The following is a 13,314-nucleotide window of genomic DNA, read 5'->3' on the forward strand; positions in this document are numbered from 1 at the left end:
CTGTTGCCAGGCGCGCCACCCGGAAATGATACACCACTAGTGGCGGCTGCTCTGCGACGGCAATGGGGGCTTTTAATACTTGCCGGGGCGTTATGGCGATGATGTCCAGGGTGATTGGGGATTCCTGCTTCTTCTTCTTCCTCCGGGCGGCTTGGGGCGGCGAAGCTAGAAGCGTGTCAGAGTTGGTGGACGTCTGGGCGGCATTTTCCGCGTTCGGCTCGGTGACCAGCCAGATCCGCCTTTCTTTTACGTGCTCCGTCAGCCGCCGGAGATTTTCGCATACCTCCAGCATGGAGTACACGTTTCCGGGCAGGGGTGCCTCACTCAGGAGGGTCCCGCTCCGGCTGGCTAAACTCAGAGCCACGGGGTCCTCATGGACCTCAGGCTGATAGAGCCAATACAGCACCTCCTGCAGCAGACTAAGGAGCTGGTCTTCGGTCTGCCGCTGTCTTGAGGGAGGTCTATCATTCTGTAATGACCGGCGTGCAGGCGAGCGGGGAAGCAGGCAAGAGAGCCGTAAATAGGACAAAATGTGGTTTATTTAAGGTAGACAGCACAAAGGGGAGCACACGGCAAACTACGTCAATGACAGACCTGGGAAAAACGGACTCAGACGCAGACTAAATACACAGGACAAGCCAAAAATAACAGTCAACAGATGATCACAATCGGGAATTAACACGAGGTAACGAGGGGGGCATGGCACACAGGAGGATCAGATGAGCAGGTCATGAGAGCTTGGTTCCTCTGTTCCTACTGAATGCACTTTGTAGACGATCCCTAGCAAAAGGTTGCACTTCCAATGCTAACTTATCTAAATGTATTTTCAGCAATCCAAATGTCCTTTCAATTGCAGTACGTGTTTAATTCTGATAATGGACTCGAAAGGGTTTTTATCAAATGATTTGTTCTTTATTGATATATATTGTTTTTCTTTCGGTGTTTCGTTAAAACAGTATGATTACGTGAAAGGACCAAATGTACCCTATAAGAACATATATAAATTAAATAAAATAAATTAACAAAAAACCATTAGTGAACCTTCCAGCTACATCAGGCACCCAATTAGCACCGAACCAATTAGATATAGGAAACACAAGGTTATCAAACACTGAACTGTAAGATTCACACACGATGGGAGCTTTACACAAACTAAATACACGCAAGGATCAGATAGGGTACACACAAGACACGCACAAACACGTGCGACAATAGGGAAATGCAACCATTATCATTAACAACAACAACACAACAAGGGCTATTTACAATTGCATGCGGGGCATGCTGGGACATTCGCCAGTGCTACAATATTATTAGTTCCATCGTGAGCAGCCAAGGTGGAGACTTCATTGCTGGACTGAATGTCCAATTTTGCCTCAATGTCGGAAACTCCGGCCCCTGCCAGGCATTTTACAGAAACTGCTTTCTGATTGTTAGAAGCTCTAATGTTCCTATTGAGTTTCCAATTATAAGCACCTTTTCTGCTTCAGCAGATGTACTGCAGAGAGCAGAAAACCTGTCGCTAAGCAAACTCTTGGCTTAGAGCTTCTAGAACCACGTCTGTCCGTGACCCAGGACTCGCGTATGCGTATGCTGGCTGTGGTGCCAGAGCTAGACTGGAGATAGTCAAGGCAGGAGGAACAATTGAGCCATATCTAAAAACCCCTCAATCTCCACTAAGGTACTAATGCACTCCTCCAATGTGCAAAGCCTGTCCTCCAACTCTACTATCACTAAACACTTCTGGCATATGATACTATCCAGAGCGTTGGAAGGACAGTCTACGCCATACATGCCAGGCCTAGAAGACATGATCACGACTTATTTCTTGATTCCAAGTGGCTGTCGGAGGTTGTCATTGCCCAGCAAAGGTGGTTAATCAATTGGAGTTTGGAGATTTATTTATAGAACAATAACTTGTTCGGTTTAACTCAACTCAGTTTGCCTTCTGATTACTTTATTATAATTATTTCAGCAAAATCTATAGTTTGAAAGTTCCCGCTACCAAACAGATTTTGCAGGGAACACCTAACACGTACACTATATTGCCAAACGTATTAGGACACTCGCCTTTACACACACACAAAAGTTGATGTGCCCTTTACAGCTGTAACAGCTTCAACTCTTCTGGGAGGGCTGTCCACATGGTTTAGGAGTGTTTTCAAGGGAATTTTTGACCATTCTTCCAGGAGAGCATTTGTCAAGAAGTTGGCTCACAGTGTCCACTCTAATTCATCCCGAAGGTGTTCAGTCGGATTGAGGTCAGGGCTCTGTTCAGGCAAGTTAAGTTCCTCCACACCAGACTTTCTCATCCATGTCCTTATGGACCTTGCTCTCTGCACTGGTGTGCAGTCATATTGGAACAGGAAGGGCCCATCCCCACAAAGCTAGGAGCATGAAATTGTCCAAAATGGTTTTGAATGCTGCAGCATTAAGAGTTCCTTTCACTGGAACTAAGGGGCCAAGCCCAACCCCTGACAAACAAACCCACACCATAATCCCTCCACCAAACTTTACACTTGGCACAATGCAGTCAGAAAAGTACTACCACCAAACTCAGACTCATCCATCGCTTGGGAAACAGAGAAGTGTGATTTGTCATTCCAGGGAACACGTTTCCACTGCTCTAGAGTGCAGTGGTGGCATGCTTTACACCACTGCATCCCAATTGCTTCTGCATTCTTAAAGTACCATTAACTGTTGACCATAGAATATTTCATAGCAAGGAAATTTTACAAATGGACTTATTACACAGGTGGCATCCTATCACGGTACCACACTTGAATGCACTGAGCTCCTGAGAGTGACCCATTCTTTTGCAAATGTTTGTAGAAGTAATCTGCAAGCCTAGGCACCTGATTTTATACACCTGTGGTTATGGAAGTGATTGGAACACCTGAATTCAATGATTTAGATACTTTTGGCAATATAGTGTATATGAGTATTCCTTGTATACAGTGGTGGGCAGGGTTGTGCTAATCTGCTATCCACTAATTAGCGAAGCTAACATTTTCTTTAGCAGATTAGCATTCCCGCTAACTTTGAAAACTGTTAGCAGACCAATTAGCTTCCATTAAATTTAGTTCTGCTAACTGTAAAACTAACAATTTTTCGCAGATAGAGTGAATACAGTTAAGAACATAAGAAATTTACAAATGAGAGACCATTCAGCCCATCAATACGGTGGCCGAGAAAGCTCCAAGCATTTCTAAGTTAAAAACGCGCTGCAAATACAGAAAACACGTGCAGCTTGTAAAACGCGCTGCAAGTAGCCACAACACAACCAAATTGAGCCAAAACACAACAGAAGTGTTTGCGGAGGACACTTTTTTAGCCGTACTCTTCGAAGGAACCACTGGCGATAATTTACAGGTGTAACGTAAGTTCTCTTATACTGACTGTTAAAACAGTTTTATTATATTATGGAATCAAGAAGCTGTGTGGTAAATGGTAAACTTGATGCGTATGATTGTAACTGCCGTAGTGTGACCTATAATTGCTACAGTCAGGTTAATCATAAAACAGCAGCCAATGATTGTTTACTGTGCATAGATTTTTCTTAAACAATGCAGTTTTCCAGATTAAAAGTAAAGTTTTAATGTTTAAAACATTATATACAGCCAAAGTAGACTTTGTGAGTTAAAGCAGCTTTCACTCTTTGTTTTATCAGATCATGTTTTGCCCATTTTGTGGGACTGCTTTGCAGAATATCCCATCATTTTCTGGCTCCTGTGGCAACAATATTCAGTTTCTACCAACCGCACATGCTATTGGTATGTTTAATTTAAATTAGGGCTGTCAAAATTAACTGGTTAACACGGATTAATCCATCATTATGATTAATCTGATTAAAATTTTTAACGCAATTAACCCATCTGCAGCGCAGAATGACTCAAAATCCATGAAATGTCTCTGTCAACCCATTTCGGGCCGTTTTGGTGTGTTCCATTTGCCCTGGGAACTTGTATTCCGAGCCGGATTCCGAGTTTTGAAGCCGGAAGTGACGGCATGCGCGGTCCCGTTTCTCGGAGATCCGAGAAATATCTCGGAGCAGCACAGAAGATCCCGAGTTCAGAATCCAAGATGGCTGTGCCCTTTATCAACAGAAGGGAAAGTTGTAGTTTTATACTGTTTAGGCACTACTTCTCATTTGTGGCTCATTAAATCAGTCGCACACACTATACCGTCCAACTTATCTGTGGACGTGTTGCTACGGAGTTTTATACGTAAAGCACCGCGTGTAATGTGTTATCAACTGATATTGCTAACAATGGCAATTAACCGTGCTAGAATTGGATTTCATGATTAGTTGGATTATTTGTCGGATTTACGGTAGTTCGGGCTAATTGTAAGTGAATGAAGATAAAGACCATTTAAACTGAGGTACCTTAAATCCGACAAGTTGTCCGGCTAAGCAAAAAATCTTGCTTTTTGATATGGGTCCATGGTATTGCACTTCTGTGGCAGATGGAATGCATCCGACTCGTGTTCAAGATGTTCAATAAACATGTTAAAAGCATATATATATTTCTTTTTTTCTTGAGTCTGTTTGCTCAAGCAAAATGAAATACGATTAATATAGATTAAAAATGAATGATATTTAATCGTGATTAATCGAAATTAATCCACAGCAACCCTGTGATTAAACATTTTAGTCATTTGACAGCACTAATTTAAATTTATTTTGCTCACAGGGTTTCCGCAGGTCTTAAAAAAGTCTTAAAAAGTCTTAAATCACTTTTCCGTGAATTAAGGCCTTGAAAAGGTCTTAAATCAGACCAGTAAGTCTTAAATTCATATGATCATGGCATTAATTTTTGTGAGGGATTGTTTCCTCGTGTGTTTTGATTTTAAAGAGAAGCGAAAGCGTAATTTCTGTGCTATATGGCTTAGATCGCTCAATATTCATTGAACGGTAGATGGCGTTATGTGCTGCTTCATCTGTCAGTAACCCGAAGAAGAACTTGACAAGCATGCGCAGATGAACCCTTTCTTCTAAAGCGCGCTATTTAGACATGTAGTGCGATTGGAAGGCCGAAGAATACGTTACCTCGGAGAAATGGGGAAATGCTTATTTCAGCCTAAATGGACAAAAGACAAAAGGTTTGCGGTTTGGTTGAAGTCTGTACCAGGGAATGTTTTTCAAGCTTACTGTTCAACATGTCGAAAGACTTTCCAGTTGAGTACGATGGGAATAAAAGCAGTCGAATCACACTTAGCCAGCACCAGACACAAACAGCAAGAAGATATCACCCAGACTTCGAATATATTACAATACTGTTCTCAAGACACAACCGCAAAAAATACAACGAGCGTGTCAGCTTCGTGTACGCATGTATCTCCCGCTGCAACGGTTTCTTCCATTAATGAATCTCCCTCTGCGACGCCTTCTTCCACACGTGAGTCTCCCGCTGCAAAAACACCCGACCGAAATGACTTAAGAGTTTTATTTGGCAGCACATCAACATTGAAGTCGGAAGTGTTATGGGCTATGCGTACAGTATGCTGCCACGACTCCTACAAATCAAATGACGATATCGAAAAGATCTTTCGTGTTATGTTTCCTGATTCAGAACTGGCAGCGACATTTTCATGTGGAAAAGACAAAACGGGTTACTTGGTGAAATTTGGAATAGCACCATTTATTAAACAGCAGTTGATTTCCGAGGTGAGCCAAGACTCTTTTGTGGTTATGTTCGACGAGAGCCTTAACAGAAGTACCAACAACAAACAAATGGATCTGCATCTTCGCTACTGGGCTGGTGATCGCGTTCAGTCTCGATATTTCGGCTCCCAGTTTCTTGGACATTGCACAGCTCAGGATTTGCTCCATAATTTTATGGTGAGTTATGTATGCGCAGTCTCTTATCCTGTCAGCGTTTATGTCTAAACTCATTTTAACAATAATTGTAACTGTTTTACAGATCATGGTCTAGAGCTGCACATTGAAAGTTCTCAAACTCTATTCAAATAGACTTTCAGATCCAGAGAGAGCAGTTGACATGTATGAAACAGCTTAACAGTCTTTAGCTTCTTTATTCTGTTACAATCACTCAAATAATAAAAGTACTGGGATAACGGTTTATAGTTTAGGATAAACACTTGTCTATGGTAGTAAAAAAGATATCATTGCATAATTAGGCCAGTGGGTGGCGACAAGTGACAGGTAAAATTATTTGTCACATATTGAAAAGATTCCTTCAAAAACACTGATTCATCCAGTAATGAAACAAGTGAAGCCTCTGAGTGTATGATTCATTAAAGTGAGTCATTGAATCATTCATCCAACAAATTTATAAATAATTTTTAATTAGACTGAAGCAATTAAAGTTTTGTCAGAACCACTTTTTTTTTTGTCAGTTTTGAAGAACTGTGATCACTATTTAAAAAAAAGAGGCTCAATTTATCCAGAATCGTGCAGCTCTGTCATGGTCTGAACATGTTAAAAGTCTTGAACCTTGTATGTCTTTTAGTACTTATGTAGTAAGGATTGACAAGCCAATATAATGATTGTTTTGAAAACTCATGAGAGCTGACTCTATTCAATCCATTAATTTTTGATGGCCCACTTGTGAATAGCCTGGGGTCTATAGAACAGAAACATTTTGTGACACATCCTATATTAAGTTGGCATTCTGATTTTTTTTACTTCCAGGAGTGCGTGGAGAAACTGAATTTACGAAATATGGTGTCTATATCAATGGACGGGCCAAATGTAAATTGGAAGTTTTTAGAACTCCTTCAACAAGAACAAATGGAGCAATTTGGAGGATCACAGCTAGCTGTTGTTGGAAGTTGTGGACTCCACACTCTGCACAATGCCTTCAAACGTGGCTTTGCAAAATGGCAGATAGACAAACTGTTGAAGGCTTTACATTCACTGTTTAATTGTGCTCCAGCAAGAAGAGAAGATTTTTGTTGTGTGACCAAGTCTTCTACATTCCCTTTACATTCCTGTGGTCATCGTTGGCTGGAAAACTTACCAGTGGTTGAAAGAGCTGTGGAGATTTGGCCATCCATGGAGACATATGTAGATGCAGTCAAATCTAAGAAAATTCCAAATCTAGGGCTGGGCGATATGACTGAAAACTGTATCACGATATGAGTGTTTCATATCGGTCGATATCGATAATTATTGACATTTTTTATGACCCATTTAAAATAAAGACCAGGAGAAAAATATATTACATTTAAACATTTTTATTTTAAACATGTCAACAACCATGGAAAATAAAGTGTTTTTAAAATATGTGCAGTGTTTTGTAAACATAAATAAAACTGACGTAGACTGAGATACAGTACATCTGTAATATAAAAAAACAAACCTGATACAGTACAGTAACATTGTTTGAAATATAAAACCTGCAGAAATATGAAAAAGTAACTCTTCAAGTTATTCTTACTCTAATCATACTTGAAGTTGAACTATTCAAGTATATTTTCAGTCCAGGTTTTGTGCTAGGAAAAGACACACATGCAAACACTAACGAGGAAGACGCGATACGTAGGGAGCCGGAACCCGGAAGTGCGCCGTAAACACAGAGAGGAAAGAGAGAAGGGGAAACAAAAGACACGGCAGACTCGAAACGAAACACGGGATACGCGAAAAACCGGACAACATGACACATACAAACCGAAAGGATACAGACCTATAACTTAATATTCAGGAGACGGGGGGCGAGCGGCGTTAGGGAAGGGCGAGGCGACCGTCACAGTGATTCACAAAAAACCGGCAGAACTTCCATAAAGCAGTTGTTTTGCTGTGCTACGACCATTTATGACAGCTGCGTTTCCGGTGTTCCGGGCAATTCAGTTTCCCTATGTTTCCCCTGTCGCGCGCTGATTTGTACACGGTTTCGCTGTTGTTTTCATGTCTTTTTACGAAGCTCTTGAGGTAAACAAGCCACATATTTTAAAACATCACATGTTTTTTGTTTTTACTGATAATAAATGAAAGTATTTAATTCGCTGGATAGAGATATTTCTTGATGAAAACGGTATAGTATTTCTTATAAGACTATATTATGCGTGACGAACTACTGTATTCGCATGTAATACTGTACCTGAGTGATTTTCAGACATCCCACATACATATTTGCCTAAATATTAGGAGAAACATTATTTCCTGACATCCAGGATATTTGGTTCCCCCCTGTTAAAACAGGTATACAGCAACTCTGGGCCTCGGTACTAATAACAATACAGTATTCACATGTAATAATGTACTTGAGTGATTTTCAGACATTTCACATACCTCTTTGATTTAATATTAGGGGAAACATTATTTCCCGATAGACAGGGGAAACATAGGGAAACCGAATTGCCCGGAACACCTGTTCGGATCCAAACTAGCTTCGCAACCTCTGTTTTCTTCCGACGAAGAATAAAAAATATCGAACGTTTTATCAAACACATTTTTTATTGATATCGATCACGTGTCTATCGCGATACATATCGTAATCGTTTTATCGCCCAGCCCTATCCAAATCCTGGTTCGTCATCCTTTGACACTGTTGCCGCTTCACGAGAGGACCCCTTGATACTTCCAAAGCTTCATTTCTTCATGGCTATGTCAAGGACCTTTCAACCATTCTTGGAGAAGTATCAAACTGATCAGCCGGTCATGCCTTTCCTACACAAAGACTTAACTGAACTACTGAAGGTAATTTGTACTGCCTTTTGCTTTACAAATTTATTAAGACATTATCCCCTGGTTTTACAGACAAGGCTTAAGCCTAGTCCAACACTGAAATGTAAGTCTAAGCTGTTTTAACTAAAAGAAACTTGCACTGACTGATCTTAAAATATATCAGTGCCTTTGTTTTGTCCAAAGATGCACACTAGTAATGTTTTTTCCTAGGGCACTTTTATAAAAATTACTTAAATGTCCTAAATGAACTATGACCAAATCCTGGCTTAGGCTAAGCCCTGTCTGTGAAACTGGGCCTTTGTAGTTATTGCAGCAAGATTTGGTAGAAATATATACAGATTATATCAATGCAATGTTTTATATGCAATGTTTTCTTGGTAATGTGTCTTTTCACAGAGTCTTCTAAGATGCTTTGTCAAAAAAGAGCTACTGGATGTCTCTGTGGTTAAACTGGCCAGATTAGATGCAACTGATGTGCAGACCTGGGTCCCTCCTAAAGATGTTGACATTGGAATAGGTGCTTCCTCTGTCCTTAAGGTACTGTATAGCTGAAGACAAAGAAACATTTAAAGGGATAGTTCAAAAATTTAAATTTTGTCATCATTTACTCACCCTCAGGTTGTTCCAAACTTATAAAAATGTCTTTGTTCTGCTGAACGCAAAGGAAGACATTTAGAAGAATGTCAGTAACAAAATAGATATCATCCCCCATTGACATTCATAGTATTTATTTTCCCTACTATAGTAGTCAGTGGGGAATGAGATGTTTGGTTACTGACATTCAGGGGCGGACTGGGACAAAAATTCAGCCCTGGCACTGTAGCCACACCAGCCCACATTACCACACTGACACAGCCCCACCCACAGACACGCACATTCACTACTTATATTGGTGTACAGATGGTGAAATAATATAAGCTGTACCATATGTAATAGATATTTAAACATGTATTGTATGTGACTGGAACAAAAATAACCCGTTTATAACAAATTTATACATTTATACAGTAAAAACTAAATAAAAAAACAATCTGTGAATCTTGTAGAGTCCGTGTGCTGTCTGTTTATGCCGTTTGTCTGCTATTACTTATGATAGGAGTAACCTGTGAATGTGTATCACACACACACACACCTTTACACACAAATGGACATGAAGCACTAGCAACACTTCAGCATACTTTTATTCACAAATAACTATATATGTCATTCTCTGCAGTGTTGTTCTTTATTGCCACTGTCTATATGTTCGCTTCTCCTTGTTTCTATGTTGACATTGTACACATTGTCTGTCTGATTCTACATCTTCTCATCCATTTTAACTCTGTAACTCTGCAATCTTAATATGTTTGTATGGCTGTCTGTGATTATACTTGTTCCTCACTCTTGCCTGACTGTCATTGTGTATAGCACAAAAAGGAATAGAATATATAGCAAAAAAAATCCTTCATGATATATAGTTATTTGTGAATTAAAGTATGCTGAAGTGTTGCATCTCCATTTGTGTTTAAAGGTGTGTATGTGTGTGTGTGATACACATTCACAGGTTACTCCTATCACACACACACACACCTTTACACACAAATGGACATGAAGCACTAGCAACACTTCAGCATACTTTTATTCACAAATAACTATATATGTCATTCTCTGCAGTGTTGTTCTTTATTGCCACTGTCTATATGTTCGCTTCTCCTTGTTTCTATGTTGACATTGTACACATTGTCTGTCTGATTCTACATCTTCTCATCCATTTTAACTCTGTAACTCTGCAATTTTAATATGTTTGTATGGCTGTCTGTGATTATACTTGTTCCTCACTCTTGCCTGACTGTCATTGTGTATAGCACAAAAAGGAATAGAATATATAGCAAAAAAAATCCTTCATGATATATAGTTATTTGTGAATTAAAGTATGCTGAAGTGTTGCATCTCCATTTGTGTTTAAAGGTGTGTATGTGTGTGTGTGATACACATTCACAGGTTACTCCTATCATAAGGGTTAATTTATCGTTAATTAGAGCCACAGTGTTAAAAAGGCTCACATGAGCTTTTATTTTGAAGTGTTTCTGGCAATCAGCCAGTGATCTCATACTCATGTTGATTGTACATGGAAGTGTTTTAGTATCTTTATTTGTATACGTTTTTCTGATTCCTTAATTTGTTTAATCTAATTTGTTGTAGACCACACATACACACCAACCCACATGGATACCCCGAAGTGATTGTTAGCACTTGCATGCTCAGTACTTGTTGGAAACTTTGTGGAAAGAATAAAGAATCAAAAGAATTCTGGATTGATTGCATCTCATTGTCTCTGATCGGACATCTGTGGTGAACTAGTCCCCCACTGGCAAACCCTAACTGGTTTCTATATCAGTTTTCTATACACAGTATTAAGAAACTCTCAGCATTTGTGTCAGGGTGTGTCTCTCTCATTGCTGTCTTCCTACCTCCATGATACTTGACTCTGCTGCAGCAGCTGAGCTATCTGCACTGGGTCCAGAAACATTCTAGTTTTGAATAGATGAACACACGATTCAGTCAAGGGAGAACATAAGCAAGCCAATGTCTCATTTTACATTGTCTAACTATTGCATAGATATATTACACTATTGCCTGTAATAGAAGTCTATGTTCCACCCTACCTAAGGATTAATTACATACTGTAACCTATGCATGTATTTAATGTTTTACTTTAAAGACTAGCTATGTATTCAGAGTTCACTACAAATGCCTACAGTACTATGGCTATAGCTATAGGTTCTTTTGCATGTTAGACTATATTGCTAGTAGCATACAGCAGTCTGTATACCCTAAATCCCACGTTATCTGCTGATAATGACATTTTAAAATGTACGGGAGTTCTACGCTAAGCTTACAACTGTTAAACACAGTGTAGGTTACTGTCAAAAACTGTCAGAAGTAGCGTGAATGGTGTGAAAATTACTTAGTATATTTTAGTATAATGACTTAGAAGTATATTTTCTGTTTTCTTCTTACCTCCTCTACCGCGCTACTGTCCTCCGATGCAGCAGCCGAATTTAAACCTTTGGAGAATATTTCAGTTAATTTTATGCATTTGGCAGCGTCTGATTTTAGAGCCTTATTTTTTATGGAGTTAATTTAGTGCCAAAAGTATCAATCAAAATTTTGAAAACCACAAGCAAATCATTAAGTATCAGAATGAAAATTTGTATTCCAAATATCAAAAAAGTCAAATAAAATAATTTACCCTTCTTCTTCTCTAATTTGTTTTGCTTTTGGAATGTTTTTCTTTGCTTTTGGAATTTTTTTTTTGCTTTTGGAATATTTTTCTTTGCTTTTGGATTTTTTTTTTGCTTTTGGATTTTATTTTTGCTTTTGACTTTTGGCACTGTTTTAACGGGTGGGCGGGCCTTAGCAGCTTACACGTCTATTGGTCAGCTGGAATTTGGAGTGAACACGCCTTTAACCATCTGAGCACGCCCACTCCATGACGCATCAGAACATCGCAACATAGCGGGAAGCTCCGGAGCCAGTTTACAGCATGGAATTGCATCTTTGTAGTTGTATAATAGTGTACTTTTATTAGGAATCGGTGTATGCAACACATATTTCGCGTTCATAAAATGTCACCAACCCATCCAATTCAGTAACTTTCGCTATTCCACCAACTCCTGTTGTAAAAATACTATAATAATTTATAATTTGGTTTATATTAATTTTGTAACTATTTGTTCCTTTATATTTCTTGGTACAGGTGATGCAATAACCCAGCAGTTTGGCAGTCTACTTCATAAAGCCAAAGACGAGTCTTTTGTCTCTTTCTGTCCCATGAACCAACGGCTTGACGAATTTTTACATGGTGTCATCTGTGGGTCTTACAATGAGCTGTGGAGCTTCTGCAAAAAAGTCCTCCTTTTGTCTCATGGTCAGGCAACGGTCGAAAGGGGATTTTCTGTAAACAAGGAAGTAGAAACATGGAACATGAAGGAAGACACAGTAGTTGCACACAGGCTGATCTGTGATTATGTCAGGGTATCAGGTGGAATTTTGAATGTGCCTTTATCAAAAGAGTTACTGAATGCAGCTAAATCTGCAAGATCAAGATACAGACTCCACCTGGATGAGGAGAGAAAGAGAAAAGCCAATGAACTGCAATGCCAAAAGAGGAAGGCAGCAGAGGAAGACATTCAGCAACTGAAGAAAAAAAAGAAAACATTGGCTGATGTTTGTTCATCTCTGGAAAAGGATGCTGACCTCTATGCTGAAGAGGCAGAAAGGAAGTCCATAAGTCAGATGGCACAGCTCATTAGCAAATCAAATGCACTGCGAAGACGGTTAAAAGATAAGCAGAAGGAAAAGGAGGATTTGGAAGAAGAAATTGCAAAGAAAGTTGTTAAACTTGGCCACATTAATTAATGTTTTGATGCAAAACATTGATTCTTTTCAGTATTGGCAGTACTGATGAATTTGAAAGAAATTCTTCAAAAGAAGTCTTCAAAAAAAAAAAAAGCCTTTGTTCATAGTTTATGGTCATTTCAAGAACAAGAGATTAGAATTGAAGGATTAGATGGAGGTTCTTAAGAGAAGAATCATACGCTCCTATTGTTGAGGATGTACTGGTGTACTGTTTTTACAACAATACTGTATTTCAATAAATTCTTTTCTATGTTTGTTTGAGA

At 39.3% G+C, this 13,314-nt stretch overlaps 1 long non-coding RNA gene across 2 annotated transcripts; it reads left to right on the forward strand.

Moving 5' to 3' along the window:
* Window positions 1-329: 329 nt before the first annotated feature.
* Window positions 330-13,314, forward strand: LOC140581938 (uncharacterized). Of its 2 annotated transcripts, XR_011984985.1 has the most exons (4): window positions 330-5,842; window positions 6,656-8,662; window positions 9,047-9,187; window positions 12,390-13,314. It is a non-coding gene; the product is annotated as an uncharacterized lncRNA (long non-coding RNA). The 2 variants fall into 2 exon arrangements; XR_011984984.1 differs by having other exon boundaries at window positions 330-8,662.

The sequence above is a fragment of the Paramormyrops kingsleyae genome, chromosome 23 (assembly GCF_048594095.1).
Source record: "Paramormyrops kingsleyae isolate MSU_618 chromosome 23, PKINGS_0.4, whole genome shotgun sequence".
In the NCBI taxonomy this organism is placed as follows: Eukaryota; Metazoa; Chordata; class Actinopteri; order Osteoglossiformes; family Mormyridae; genus Paramormyrops; species Paramormyrops kingsleyae.